Below are 13346 nucleotides of genomic sequence, written 5' to 3'. Positions count from 1 at the left end.
CCATCCGCACCATGTTGAGTTGTTTTCTTGGCAGTGGCTGAAATGCTTGGAATAAAACCCCACATTTTGGGTGGGTTATTTGGTAGCAGAGTAGTCGTTTTGCTCACTTAAGAAGAATACAGGCAATAGCTAATTGCTGTTCTCATGTGTTTGCTAATGACAAACAAATAGCTCATTAGAATTTACAATTCGTTCCTTTTTGGTTTTGTCATTTCTTTTGCAGCATTTTCAAGGAAGGTTGTAGTTGTCAGTAGCCACGTTCTCGTGCAGGGCTTTTTTTTTTTAAGGGGTCTGATCATTTCTGCATGCTGTGGTTACCACTGGAAAAAATCAATCTTTGAAATATAATATGAATTTTATTCTCATTCTTTTACTGAATTAAGGAACCTATGTGTGTTCTTTATTTTGCTTAGAATAAATGTAGATATTTTAAAATGTCAAAGGCACAGTCTAAACATGTCTTGTAGAATGACGCAACTGGTTAGATGTAAATGCATGAATTAGTGGAGGAGTTTAAAGACGTAACCTTTTGTTTATTTGTGGGTCTGGGGAGAAAAAATGAGAATTTATAAGCCATATTAACCATGCATATCTCAATTTTTCAGAGGATGGCCAGTATTTTCTAAAGGTCCTCATACCTAGTTATGCTGCTGGATCTATAATTGGGAAGGGAGGACAGACAATTGTTCAGTTGCAGAAAGAGACTGGGGCCACCATCAAGTTGTCTAAATCCAAAGATTTTTACCCAGGTAGGTGAAAAATTAGCCAATTCTTTATTTTCAAGTCCCAAGGGACATATGTACATGTCAGTGTGTTTCATATATTGACAACTAGGCTTCCAGTGCAGCAGGAAGCATTATGTCTCACAAAAGTATGTTATGAAGTGCAACAGTGAATATAAATGTTCTGTCTGTTTCGGTGTATGGAATGGACCGTGCTGGGCACTAACTGCTTAAAACAAGTTTAAAGATGTTTACAATGTTTCTGTGAAAGGTTATTTTAATTAACAGTGATTGCTTTATTTTTTATTAAAAAAAAAAATCTAGCTTTAAGAAACCCCTGTGGCAGGGGGTGTAAAAATAATTGTTCGTTTGAAGTTTCCAGACATTAGAATGACAAATAAGGTAGAATGAGTAAAAATAAGAGGCCGCTTAGTAAAGAATGGGCCATTTACTTTAAATCCATTATGTACCTTCTTTCTTCTTCACTGCTTTGTTCACTGGCTCTGGAGTGAAGTAAAGAGGACAAGTGCTGCTTTTTAGATATTCTTTATATTATGTTTATCATGGTGGTGGAAGAACACTCTATTATAAAAGTAAAGTGCTTTAGATGAGTAAAGAAATTAGCATTTTATATTAGCTGTATTAATGCACAAGAAAGAAGTTTTTTTTAGTATTTGAGTGTTACAATAATAAACACCTGAACTGGCATTTCTCCTTTATATGATTTCTGAAAATGGAATCTTACATATAATGATAGACAAGATTTAACTTCTGTAGTTGATTAATAATTTTTTCCCTAATATGAACAAATTAGTATTCTTTAATTGAACTTTGTTCTAGAGGACTTTTAAAAAACTGATGCAAAATAATAACATAGCTGACACTTCTGTGTTTTGATTTTGTTGTTTTGAAGAGTAACTGGTGATTTGGAATTGAGCTGAGCTGTTGGAATTGAGTCAGCTGTTACTGACTTTTTCTCTGTTGGAAAAATAAGAGCTGCTTTGCGTTTGATCTACTTTAAAAAGATGACTGAATTCTGCAAAATAGTGGAGGCAGTTGGTATGGATGTAAACAGAACACTAACATTGGAGCATTTAGCATCCCTGCCCTCTAACTTTATTGTCAGGCAGAAGTAGATAATATTTTATTAATGAAGAGATTTTGATCTATTTACAAAGATGATTGTTAATGTGGAAATTTTTATGCACCTGTTTTACATCTCCTTAATGAATGTAGTTTGTAATACTTAAATGTCAGAGGTTGAAGTGATGCATGTAGATTTTTTTTTTTCCTGTTGAAAGTTACAGCTTATGAAGGATGCTCGTTTCCTTTGAGGCCTTGTTTACTTTTTTTAAAAAAAAACTCGGAAAAATGATCCTTTGTTTTGAAAGGTATGTTAGGGTGGAAAAAATCAATGTGGAATTGTGAAAACTCTAGGAAGAAATAAAAGCATTCTAAAGAACCTGATTGCAGAATTAATAACATAATCTGGGTAAAGAGCTGCAATAGTAAATTAAATTCACTATCAATAGATGAAAATGAAATGGATTTTTTGCATTATACATGAGGGGGTATCAGATATGCAAGAATGTTACAGAAAATTGGTGTTTATGAAGAATATTCCAAATACCAAATTACAAGCCTTTTCATTTTACTACAGTTTATTTACACTCACTTGGAAAGGACGCTCCAAAGATTAGATCTTTTGTTCAGTGCTCTAGTATAGTTCTTTTGTTTTCTGATTAAATCAGAATTACTTTTTTTTTTTGTGTGTGTGTGTGTAGGAAATTTTAAAGATAAAACAGTAGTAGCAGAAGAACCTTTGAAAAGTAAAAATTAGCAAGCTAGAATAACATGAGAAAAACATTTGTGACATATTTTCCCTTAAAATCAGTTGCAATAATATAAATAATTAGAGCTGGGAGGCTCAAGCATTTTCACGCTAACAGGTGCAAATGAAGTTCCAGTTTGACTTCATACAGTCTGCCTTGAATTTGCAGCTACGCTGTGTCATATAGAAAGAGTTTTAAGGAAGCTGGTGACTGATACCTGCTGAAGCATAGAACAGGGATGGGAAATGGATTCCAGCATGGCTAACTCTTCTTAGTCTCTCTGTTTGCGTCTGACCACCAGCCCATGGAATTTTCGGAGGTCCTAGCATTCCCTGAGCTGATGGCTTTTGGGTTTCTTCCAGACTCTCTTGCTTATATAGCATTAGGGAATACAAACCTTGTGAAAGAGCTAAGATGAAGATACAGTTTATTTTTCTTACAAAGTTTCTTAAACAATTATTCTGTTTTCCTAATAGGTGCTACTTAGTCCTTATCCCTGCTTGTGATTACAAATGTGTTTAATGTATATTTTGCTATTCAATGTTCTGGTATTGAAGCTTCTGTGAAACTCTTCTGTATTTCCAAAAAGTTTTAGAAAAGTAAGTTCCTGTTTGGAAAGGAGGAAGTTGGTTATAACACAGAAATTACAAATAGTTCCCATGATCTAATAGTGTTTTTTCTTTCCCTCTGTGATATAGGACTTCAGTATGCAGACTGATTTCTGTTGGAATTATTTTTGTGCGTCAAAAGGTGACATAATTACTGAAGAATTATATGGCAGCTCTAATTAAAGGAAATTAAAGGAAAAACTGCTTTGCACTGTACATTTTAGTTTACAAAATAGGAAGCAGTATAAAAATATATTACTGTCCACTGCAGTCTTATTTTTTGAGTACACTATTTATTGTTCTCTTTTCAGGTTACCCGCTGACTTTCTCTAATTGTCTGGACTCCTGCAATTTGACTTTGAATATTGTGTCTAGATTATCCCTGATTCTTTACTGTTCAGGCTTGTCCACCAAGATTAACATAAATGAAATTAAAATGTCAAAATATACCCTACTTTTATACTAAATGGTATTGATCCTTTCTGTAGAGAAGTACAGTGTGTATTGACTAGTAGGTTTTGGTCCAAAATTTGAATACAGATTTAGCCAACTGCATAAAGAAAGTGGCTATTCTGTGAAGCTATTTTAATGTATGGTTTTTTTTGAATAATATAAAAAAAAATTATTTCTGTTGTATGAAGCTGTCATTGTCTTATCTGTTTCTCCATTCTGCATTATAGTGACCGCCGGACTGAAAACTCCTTGGGACATATGTATATTTTCCATTGCGAGCGCTGGCACACACTCTTGCTTTCTTTCTCTCACGCGCGCTCTCACTCCGCGTTCCTGCCCCAGTCTCTCCCATATGCACACACATGCACAAAATTGTTGCATCGCATCATGTTGTTTATTTTGCAACAGGATCTTGCCTGGTCTGAACTTGGTGCTTGAGTGAATTTGAGCTTGGTCAGTGTTTTTCAATTTATTGGAATATGAAGCCATACTTGTACTGAAATTAGATCATATCAAGAACAGAGATGAATAAAAGCGTAATTAAATGGGGATAAGTTTTTGCCGCTTTTAACAATATATTAACTGTGTTGTTCTTATAGCAGATTTCTAATCAGTAGTGATATAAATGTTGGAAGAATATAAAAGTTGTGAGTTTCCTCTCTCACCTTATGTAGAGAGTGTGTGGCTATGTTGTGCTCGTGACTTGTATTTGAGATGTTTTCTGTTTAAATATCAGATTTTTTTAAAACAGTCATGCGTTATGTGAGATAGTCTAGGTCATCTTTGTGTCCAGTGCCTTTCTGAAAAGTCTCCTATTCTGACTTCTAAAAACCTTTCAAACACATTGAATGTGTTAGTAATAACTTTATAGGAATTTATAATTAATAAACTTATAACTTCATTACTCTTATAAACTGCTAGGAAGGAAAAAGGAATCATATATCAAGCTTGATTTACCATTATTATTTCCTTTATATAATAAAGAGATTGTCATGTTAATTTATAACTTTTAAAAATAACAGTCTAGTAGGGAAAAGAATTTTTTAAAAATCAACACTTGAAATAATGTTGAAGTGAAATACTGGGTTTTTTTCAGCTAGGGAAGAGAAAAGAGTAATGGAGTTAGAAGTGAGCATGGCTTTAGTTATTAGCTGTCTGTTGTCATGGTTCCTTGAAGGGGTTTGTCGTACATCAATAAATGCATCTCATTTTTGTTCTTGATGCTTCTATTTTTTTTTCCGAAGTGTTGACATTAGCTATTTGTAGACTACATAAGTATGTGTCTAAGATTTTCAGATTCTGCTGTAGACATTTACTTATGTGAGTAACTTAAGGGATAATGGCCCTGAGGAAATTACTAAATAGTGAGTAGAGATTTCAGAGGTGGAATCTAGAGCTGTGTAGATTTGTAAAGTAATCACTGATCCTTGTGCTAGTTTAAAAAAAAAAAAAGAGACCAACCACCAAAAACTCCCATGTGTTGATTGCCAGCTGTTCAGAGAGATAATTCTCAGTTGGACAGTTGTCTGTTGCCTGGTTACTGGAACAGAATAAAAAAAGTTAGCTTGTTAGCCAGCAGATCCTTAGTATTTTACATTTAAAAGGAAACTGAAATTGAATATGTAACTTGGTAGGATCTCGAGACTGTTACATATCTAACTTACCCAGTGTACTATCACTTAGCAGTTTCTCATTTGGTAGGCTTAGTGAAATTTTGAGGAGAAGTTCAAGTTGAAATTTTGCACATACTTTTTTTTCTACGTGTAGGGACTTATTCATGTTAATGAGTGAATCAACTTTGACATAGTAAATGGCTTTTGTTTGCAAGGAAACGCTGTGTCTTTGTCTTGTATAGAAAGGTTTATAACAACTTGTGACAGATTTGGAATGGTTAGTCTAACTTTAATAAATGATACAGACTAACTTGGTTGGCAAAATAAAGAAGAGAGTGAGTACAGCTGTTATGATGGAAATGCCATATTTGAGTTTTCAACATTTCATTGTGATGGCTTTTACCTAGGTTAGAATACAATTGAAACCCAAATTATTTTCAGTAGTTTAGAAAGCTTATGTAGATGAAGGTGTTCCTATTAACAGTATTGTTTTTTTATAAAGTCAGGATTTCTGTAAAGCAATTTTTCATTTAACAAAAATTAAATAAGATTTTAATTTTCCACTTTCATGAAGTTTGAAAGTTCCATACAGTACTTCAGTGGTATTTTTCAGATAAATCTGAGTTTTAATGGATCTTTGACAGGGCATTGGTCTTGGAGCTAATATTTTAAAAATATAAACAGAGAATGTCAATCTCTTAATTGTTTGTGTCTTCTCCCTTGTGCAGTAAACAGAATGTGTTCCCTTTTCTTAATACACGCAACCTGTAACAAGCAATATCTTTTTCAAATACTCTTTGATCTTGTTTGTTCTTTAGTTAATTGCATTAACTTAGATATTGTCCTCAATAGTTGACCACAGAATTTATTTTGTCAGTGATCAGTAAATTTTTGACCAGGGAAAAAAACATTGGATTTAGTGAATTTGTCAGACTGGCTTTTAGAAATGGAGTATAGAGGGCTTCGGGAGGAGGGCTTGTGCCTGATTATGGTCTCATTTCTGTCTTTGGACTCAGCTCTAGCATATAGTTAGCAACAACTATAAGGATTTGACTGGCACACATCTCTGAGACTCATTGTTGCATCCCACAGCAGGTGCAGTCAGCTTTGTAGTCCATCTTAGAGAGGTTAGTTTGTTTTTTAACATTTATCAGTAGGCCAGTGGGAGTTAATGACTTGGTGAGGAGTATGGTAGTTGTCAGTTGTCTGGTGTTGGAATGCTGCAGGTAATTGGGCTGGACTGGTGAGAGCTGTGGCAGTGTGCTTCTCACGTTGCACTGCAGCTGCTGTTGATCTTAATTATTCTGACCCTCAGAGCCTGCAGTGTCACGGTATAAAATGCAATATATATTAGAAATTAGAAGGCTGCTTTTCTGACTCTTACTGGTGGCCATGTTTCTAGGTAGGCCTTTTGGTTTTCTAATTGGATTTGTTTGACACTAGCATAAAATTCTTAATGTACTTCAATCTAAAACTGTAATACATTATGCTTGTTTATCAAATCTATCTGTGGAGTAATGAAGCTGCTAAACGTGTTTTTGAAATGTCACCATTATAATGGACTCAGCAAAAATATTTGTGTTTGTTCTGACAACAAACACAATTGTCTGTAAATGAAAAGAGTTATATTGTGTCTGGTATGAATTTCTGGTGTTGTAGTATGTTCTGTAGTGGGGAATATTTGGTGCTTGTTCTATCTAGCTCAGTCTTGTGGTTCTTTTAAGGATTTCTAGTAACATGGAAACACGTAAAATTGGAATTTGGTATTTAGCACATGGAATAAATTAGTGTGCTGTGCATGTGAGAGGCTATTAATTTACTGTAGAAATACTACCGTCTTTATTCTGACTGCATGACATGGCTTTAGGAACCTATCATGTTCCTTACATTCACCCTGCTATTCAGGGCCATTTTATATTCCCAAAGGAAATATCAAACTGTACTTTAACCTAGAGATCTTGTGTTACATTACAGACTTGTATAGCTCTATTCCATCCTATTTTTGTTTTGATTTTATGGGTATCTGCATCCCAATTTGTGATTACACATAGCATTATAAAGATTAACTACATTTCTCTATTTTTAAATTAAAATACAAGCAAAGATTGTCAGAATCCTCTGCTTTAAATTTTCCCTATATTTGATAAACACATTAAATATTTTAATACATAATAAAATGACAACTATATAAATTCCCATCCTCCCATATTAACTTGTTTTCACTTTAACGTATTTGATAATTAATTATAGTTGAATCTGGTTGAGGATTAGGTGTGCTGTTCTTGGTCATAGCCAAGCATTGAAATTCCTTTGCAAGAACTTAACTGATCTGATTGAAATGTCAGTTTAAGGCAGTCTTTGGAGACACGTTTATGGAAGTCAGCTCCCAACTGTACAATGCTAACATGCTTTTGTAACCTTTGAGTATGAATTTATCACTCTTTGCTTGAGCTCCTTATTGTTCTTTTTGACTTCTGAATTGTAGTAAATTTTTTGTAAGGTTTAAGTGCTTTGCATAATTGGGGGACAAAATTAAGTCTCCTTTGTGGAAGGCTGGATGTAGCTGTTGTAAATAACTAGCTATGTGACCAGAGAGCACTTGAAAGAACAGTGTATTTGGGACCAGGTTTGAAGTTAAACCTTGGTGAGACGATTGACCTGGGGTCAGATGCCTTGTAAGTGAGGAAGAGATACCCTTGTGAACTTATGTATGTGAAAGGGGTTATGTGACATTAGCATTTGTTGGATTTAAAGAAGCATGAATCTCAGAAAAAATTTCATATTTACCTGGTCTTGTAGGTTTTGGTTGTGAAAAGACTAAACAGCTGTTTTTCATCATTGATCTCTCACTGCATCCTGCAGGGCCTGTCATCTCAGCATTGACAGGATCAGATGAAAAATACAATCGATGTGTTGACATTTTTTTGAGAATCACTCAGGTAAGATTACTTGTTATACAGAACTACAGTGAAATTCATGGCTGCTGCTAATGTTTCACCAGTTGGAGCCTTTGCATTCTCAATCATTAATTAAATTAGATACTGAGGTTCTCTGCATGTTCCCTTGTTTCTATTTTAAAAGCACTTTTTGTGCCTTGCTCAGTGCCATTTAACTCTCTTGTAATTTCCCACATAAAGAGCTTCACACATTTGTACTATTTTCCCCCACTTCATAGAGTGGCACCTGTTTGCTTGAATCAAGAACCATAGTGCACACCTCCAAAACTCTTGGAAGATTTGTATGTACTTTTTATTTTCAAGTAGTGACTTTAGTCCTCTTTAGATTCTTCATTGGCAATATGGGGAAGAAAATTCTCTGTAGAGAACCAGATAGGCACAGCAGCAATTTATCATCTTCCATGTGTGTTCTAAACTCTGGTTTTCAAATTGTATGTGAAAAATTACAAATATTTAATAGAATATACAATGGTGGAGTCTTTCTTTTTATATCATAAGTTATTGAAAATATTTATATTAGGTCATGCACTGGAAAAGTAGGAAATGGCATGTGTCCATTAAGTCTGCTTTGTTGAGCATCCAGTGTGCTTATGAAATTAAACCTATATCAGAGTGTATTCCCAAAGAGTTGGGCTGTGAAATGTCATGGCTATGAGGGAAGGGGGAGGAAAGACCAGTTGGGCCATATGCCAAAGTTGGAGCTTGATCTAACAGAGGTTTACATTTTGTCTCCATCTGTAATCTGGCGTCAGGAAATGCCAGAGTGCAGGTAGGGTAGTGTATAGTACTAGTAGTAGCAGCAGCAGCAATTCAGGTGCTGCCGCAGACACTGTTTTGGCAGCAGCATTGAGCTGGAGTTATAGAATATTTATGTTTTATTGTAATCTGGCAGTCTACCAACAATTTTCCTGACGAACACCAAAAAAAAAAAAGAAAAGGGAATAGGTAGCTTTTTAGTAGTTTCTTGACCTGGATTTGAAGAAAACTGTGGAACAAGAGAGGCTCTTCCGGCATTCTGTCTGTGCTGATTTTTCAAAGGTCTGCAATGAAATGCTGCTGCTGGATGTCTTAAAGCTTTATAAAAATGATTTGTTGCAAGTGTTAGATGTAGAACATGTATGGGGTTTGTTTTCTGCCTTGCATGTGTGTGCACACTTCATTTTTTGTATGTCTTCTACTTACTGTATTAGATGAACACTTGGCGACTGTCAATCTAAAGTAAAATTTATCTTTCCCAGGAACTCTGTATGACTATATAACTTCTTAACTTCTAAGAGTTTTACTTTATAGTGCAGCACACCAAAGTCTGCCAGTTTTTGTTGAGATTGCTCTTCATCAAGCAGCATATAATTTCCAGTTTAGTGAAATGCTAAAAAAAAAGAAAAAGTGTTAACTTTACAAAGATTCTTTTTCAGGGATATAAGTTTGGGTTTTTTTGTGATTTTATTTATGGTGGTGATGCCAAGTGCTCATCTAGTATTTGCACTACTTTTAACAATAATAAAGTATGTACTTTATAATTTTATAAGCTGTGTAGTTCTGTATGGATCTACATTTATGACTTTGACATAGTACATTAGATGGGTAAATTTTTTTTGATTCATTGATCCCAAATAACTAGAAAAACAGTTCTTTTCCTAAATAGGTAGGATTTAGAAGGAAAAAATTTGTTCCTCAGATTTTAAAGTCAAAACGCTAAAAAATACTTTTCAGTGTTTGAAGAAATCTATATGTAATTGGTAGTCTCAGAAATTGAGTCTTGTGTGCTCTTGATGAGAAAATCAATTAAATGGGCAGCTATATTTGTCTACCTTTAGGTTTCCTGTACCTTTGAAAAACAAAAACCCCTCAGTTTATGCAAATGTTTTATAACCCTCTAGTCTAAGAGACTGGAGTAAATAGTGGTAGCAAGGTCAGTGTTTGAATTAAACTATATTTTTAACTAGATAATTTTTTATTTCAGGTTTTTTTAATGGTACTTAGTTGATAATTATCAAGATTCTCCTGCTTCTATATTATCTTTCCAAATGGCTCATGTGTTTGATAGTACCTACTGTTTAGAAAAATGTGAGTTTTGATGTTCAGAAGTAGTTCAGTTCTGTCCTTCACACTTTATTAACTTAGAACTTTCTGATTTCATTGGTGCAGATGTGAGAAGGACACAAAATTTAGTCATCCATAACTGTAAAATAAGTACCTTATTGTTTCCCTTCTCCAACATGCACGTGCTCAGAATGAGGAAAAATAAACTTCTCATTGTTTATTCACTTTTTTGTCCTTTTTCAGTGGAATAATATGGCTTGTGAAAGGCTACCATGCTTTTAGTGTTGACTAGTCCAGGAACTTATGAAGTTTCATCTTGTGCAAAAATTCTTTGTGTGTTTTGTTTTGTAAAGAAGTCTCTGCTTGTAAATTTTGGCAGCTTTGTACTGGTTGTCTTAAGATTTTTATTATTTATTTATCTTTAAAGAGTTTGGCTATATAGTGGGTTGGCTAGTTCTGATTTGGGTGTATTGTTTCTTCCAATGCAAAATTTCAGAAGTGATGGGTTGCGATATTTCAGCTGCAATTACGACTTGATGAACGTTTCCTAAAAATATGTAGATAGTTAAATGGTCTCCTAAGATGATGCAAGGATTTTTTTTTCTGTGATATGTTAATGCACAGGAATTCAGAATAGGTGATCTTAATGCTTTTGGTACTAATAAGCCCGGAAATGTCTTAATTTGGATGCATTTTCCCTGTTAAAGATTCTAAGAAAGCATACAGGGGTTTTGGTGTAAATCAGTGTATATTTGTAGGACTGATTTTGTGTTACAAGGTTTTCATATTGTCAGGTATGCTTACTTGGGAGGTACAGATAAGCTGATAATGGTCATGGGATATTTGAGTGTGCTTAAAACTAAAAGTATTTCAGGAACTAATATAAATTTTGTATTTGTAGAATGACCTACTTCAATAGGTCTAGAAAGAGGTATGATGTTGCAATGCTGATTTGGAGGAAATAGTGCTATTAGTAATTATCTGCTGAATTATAATGCAGTTTATTGGCAAACCAAAGGAGAAGTGACCCCAGTTTGAAAAGACACAGATGTTGTATGTATCTCTAGATATCCGGGAATCCTTTTGAGTAAGTCTCTGTGTAGAGGGAAAGACCAATATACCTTTGGAAATTTGAGAACACTTTTTTTTCTCTGTACTGAATAATTTTTAAAGTTTCACTCTGCTTTAAGCAGGTTCGGTTGTGTTAATCCCTTTAGAGTGCAGTAGTTTTCACATAGCATTTAATTGCAGAATTCTAAGGGGATTATCACTTCCTCCATTTCTTTTTCCTTTGCTCAGAAGCAAAAGATGGTTTTTGTATTGGATTCCCGTATAGATATTTCTCCTAGGTAGAAATAACTTGTGTCATCTGCTTTAAAATGTGGGATGTCCCCTACGTTTTAATTCTTCCTGTGGGGAAATATGGGAGATACTATGTTTATGCTACTTATTTGGGAAAAAAGGCCAGTGATTCAGTCTGAACAAATATTTAACTTCAATTTGTAGTTTTTAAGTTGTCTTAAAACCTGAAGTTTTCACTGCTACAAATCTTTAAATTCTAAATCTCAGTAGTAGTTTAGCATGTCTAACTTCTGGAAAATGAATAGTTTATTTCATAAGCAGTTTAACATGGATCTTTTGTGCTTCCACTTTTATACTTGCTGTTCAGAATAGGAACTCTGCCAGTAAAATATAGTCATCACTGATGACTTCAGATAAGCAAAACTTCCAGTGTTTAGACAGGGTGAAAATGTTTGGATTCAAGGATGCAATCAAAACCTGATGAATTTTTTCCCATTCTTTATGTTGTTTAAGGTCAAATATTCCACTAGAGGTGAGCATTTCTCCAGTTCTCCAGATTGTTAATATATACAGTGAGATACAATTCTTCCATCTTTCCACTGCTGATGTTCTATTACTTTCAGCAAAAACAAATACAAATTCTTTCTTGCCTCTTAAGCATAAGGACTGAAAATGATAATTTCTTTCCATTTTGCCACTGCCTCCCATGACAGTGAGTGGAGACACTTGTACAAAGGCAGTAAAATTATCAGCAGTTTCTGTGTACAACCATTAAATTCAGGTAAGTACTGAATTTATGCAAGGTGGAACACACCTCCAGTCTACATAGTCCTGTACTAATGTGTTTATTCATATGGATAAATCAATAGTAGTGTATATTAAAAAAAAAATTGTCTGTGATTCTAATTTAGATCTTTTGTAGAAGACTTCTGTCTTTCTAGGGGTTTTCCTTCTTCTAGCAAAGGAATGGGATTTTCTTTGGTTTTTTTGCCTTTTTTTTCCGGGTGCTTGTCTATGGTAGATAAGATTTACTACTGCCTTTTCCTCTGAGAAGGAATGTGTTCTCACATTTTCTAGCCTTGCAAATGATTGTAACTGAACTTTTCTCAGCTGGACAGAGCTGTTTGAGTCTGTATTTGGACATATCTTTCTGCTTATATTCCATTGTATTATAGGGTGACTTTTCAATTATGAATAGATGTTTATCAAAAATAGGTGTATTATACAGATTATCAGTATGAACTACATTATTTTAAAAGTTCCTTTCAAATTTTAATGCAGAAATGCAAACCTTTATTAACACCAAAAGCAGGTCAAGTGATAAAAATTTAGTCTATATAATATTTTTTTGTAATTGTCTCATTCTTTGTGTTTAAAAATGTGGCCTGATTTTCTGATCTTTATGTATAAATAGATTCAGATCTTTGTGATCTGCATCTTTATTTATAGACTGGCTTTTAAATATATTTGTAAATCTGTTCAGTAATTCCATGTAGGAAAATACTGGCTTTTTGTTAGTGTATGCCAGTCTTGCTTGTCCATTTCATAAGCGGAACACTAGATATAATCCAACTTGTTACAAATCTTCTTCAAACTAAACATTTACTAGAATCTCCTTCTATTTGCAAATAATTGCTCTTGTTACAAGCAGTAATTTTTTCTTTCGTTTTGATGCACTTGTTTGATTTTAGTTTTGAAAAAAATCAAAATTTATAAAGTATGAAACTGACTGAATTATCAAAAATTATCTAAACAATTACTAGGAAGTATTCTGTAAAGTTCTAATCTGAGGTGTTAAAAGGCGTGGGTAAAATTT

The 13346-nt window shown here is 34.0% G+C and overlaps 1 protein-coding gene across 2 annotated transcripts in view; it reads left to right on the top strand.

Annotated features, from left to right (window-relative positions):
* The first annotated feature begins 610 nt into the window (after positions 1-610).
* Positions 611-13346, top strand: part of NOVA1 (NOVA alternative splicing regulator 1) — a 137624-nt gene continuing 124888 nt past the window's right edge. For both annotated transcript variants that reach the window (XM_029964372.1, XM_029964371.1), the window contains exon 1: positions 611-749. The gene's annotated coding sequence lies outside the window, so the exon portion shown is untranslated. The remainder of the gene's footprint in view (positions 750-13346) is intronic.

This window comes from Manacus vitellinus, unplaced genomic scaffold, assembly GCF_001715985.3.
Source record: "Manacus vitellinus isolate BGI_N305 unplaced genomic scaffold, ASM171598v3 scaffold_6_pilon, whole genome shotgun sequence".
NCBI classification, from domain to species: Eukaryota; Metazoa; Chordata; class Aves; order Passeriformes; family Pipridae; genus Manacus; species Manacus vitellinus.
The sequence above is the reverse complement of the archived record's forward strand: the minus strand, read 5'-3'. Positions and strand labels throughout refer to the sequence as shown.